The sequence below is a fragment of the Mus caroli genome, chromosome 5, assembly GCF_900094665.2.
Source record: "Mus caroli chromosome 5, CAROLI_EIJ_v1.1, whole genome shotgun sequence".
Taxonomy (NCBI): Eukaryota; Metazoa; Chordata; class Mammalia; order Rodentia; family Muridae; genus Mus; species Mus caroli.
Genome location: NC_034574.1, coordinates 108362034 through 108364584, shown reverse-complemented (window position 1 = coordinate 108364584; position 2551 = coordinate 108362034).

The following is a 2551-nucleotide window of genomic DNA, read 5'->3' as shown; positions in this document are numbered from 1 at the left end:
CCCTGTCTTGAAAACAAGACAAAACAAAAACAAAAAAGCAAACAGAAAAACCCCTGGGTCAGTGAGGTGGGTCGGCAGGTAAAGATGCTTGCTGCCAAGCCTTAAGGCTGAAGTTCAATCCCTAAGACCTAAGGGTAGGAAGAGAACGGATTCCTGCAAGTTGTTCTCTCGGTCTCTGTCTGTCTCTCTGTCTCTCCATCCATCCATCCATCCATCCATCCATCCATCCATCCATCCATCCATCCATCTATGGCTGACACTAGACCACCAGCCCGTTCATTTAACACAACTACTCCGGGACGGGACCCTTATTTTACAGACCAAGAGACAGAAGCACCGAGGAACAAATGTACCCCTATTGCTCTGGCTGGCCAGTTGTGATGGTTTACATCTGTAGCATCTGTCCTTTGGGGACAGAGACAGGAGGATCATTAATTTGAGGCCAGACTGGGTTACCTAGTGAGGCCTCATGTCAAATAACAACACACAAATGTCAGATTGACAGCAAGTGGGTGAGCTGAGGATGTCATGTGGAAAAAAAAATACACTTTCTATATAGTTCTAGCTAGCCTGAAACTTATTATGTAGATCAGGCTGGCCTTGGATTCAAAGAGTCCTGCTACTGCCCCTGAGAGCCGGGATGTGTGACACATTTTTTGTTTTGTTTTTGAGACAAGGGATCTCACTATATACCCTTGGCTGGTCTAGAACTCACAGACATCCCACCTGCCTGCACTTCCTTAGTGCTGTTCTATCTGGTTTTTATAATTTTTGAGACATGGTCTCATGTAGCACAGGCTAGCCTCTTGTTTAAAATTTAATACGTTTCATGTGTGTGTGTGCACATGCGTGCGCGCATACACATATATGTAGAAGTAATTTCAAAAATTACTTCTCTCCTGCCTTGTGGGTCCAGAGATGACTCACAGTTTATCTTTGGCCATGGTGAGAGGCACCCTTACGCACTGAGCTGCACCTCTGGCCCTCAGGCTGGCTGGCCTCTTATCCACTCTGTCCCTGAGGGTGACCTTGGAGTGCTCCTCCTTCTCACACCGGAGCACTGGCATTCCAGGGATGTGCCACCATACCTGGCTTCAGCATCCTTTCTGGAATCATGAAAATGTCCTGAAATTGATTAAGGTGATGTTTCAAAACTCTAGGAGTCTATTTTAAGAAGTGAAGTAGGTGGATCGGATAGTATGGGAATTACATTGCAGTGAAGATGTTGCCAAAAAAAGGTTGTTTTAACCTAGGGTGACCCTTTCCCTAATCCAGTGCCTATCAACAACAGAATGGACGTGCGGCACCCTTACCACAATACACTTTTTTTCTTCATTATTATCTGAATGTGACTAGAACTTGCTCACCTGCGAGACACTGTACTAAGCACCTCCCAGGATTTTCCAGTTTGGTCCTCCTGGCAAATCTATTTTTTATTTTACTGAACAGGAAAACATAAAATGCAAACAGCCATATAATAAATGACGACGTTTCAATGCCAGGATGTCCTGGGCCATCACAAGTTACCAAGCCCTGGGCTGACACCTGGACCACCAGCCCGTTCATTCAACGCTGACAACTACTCCGGGACGGGACCCTTATTTTACAGACCAAGAGACAGAAGCTCCGAGGAGCAAATGTACCCTTATAGGTCTGGCTGGCCAGTTGTGATGGTTTACATCTGTAGCGTCTGTCCTTTGGGGGCGGAGACAGGAGGATCATTAATTTGAAGCCAGACTGGGCTACCTAGTGAGACCTCATTTCAAACATGTTGACACAAATGTCAGATTGACCGCAAGTGGGTGAGCTGAGGATGTCAGACATATTCATGATGTCATTATTTCTATCATAAACCACTATACCATGTTACCCACCTCTTTAAAGAACACACAATAAACCTATTAATTATAGATGGTTCTGGGTTGTCTATTTATTGTGCTAGGGACTCTCACTGGGCTAAGCCTCTTTGAATTTCCCTCCATCCCCCTCTCCATCCTTTGGACCAAGTGCACTTGATTCGATATACTTCATTAAGAATTAGCCCAAGCTGGGCTTGGTGGCGCACTCCTTTAATCCCAGCACTCAGGAGGTAGAGGCAGGCAGATTTCTGAGTTCTAGGCCAGCCTGGTCTACAAAGTGAGTTCCAGGACAGATAGGGCTATACAGAGAAACCCTGTCTTGAAAAACCAAAATAATAATAATAACAAAAATAAAAAAAGAATTAGCCCAGAGGCCAGGCATGATGATGATTCCTGTAATCCTGACACGCTGAAGGTGCAGGCAAGAGGACCACAAGTTCAGGGTCAGAAGCTGTGGGTACAACTCAGTGGGTAGAGAACCTGTTTTAGGTTTAATCCCCCAGAACACACAAACAGGGCATGATGGCACATGCTTGCCATCTCAGCCCTTAGGAGGTGGAGGCAGGAGGATGGGGAGTTCAAGGTCATCTTGGGTAACATGGGATGGCGAGTGAGCCTGCTATCGCCACGCTCCCAAACGGAAGCACAGATTTTTTTTTTTTTTTTTTTTTTTTTTTTTTTTTTTTTTTTTT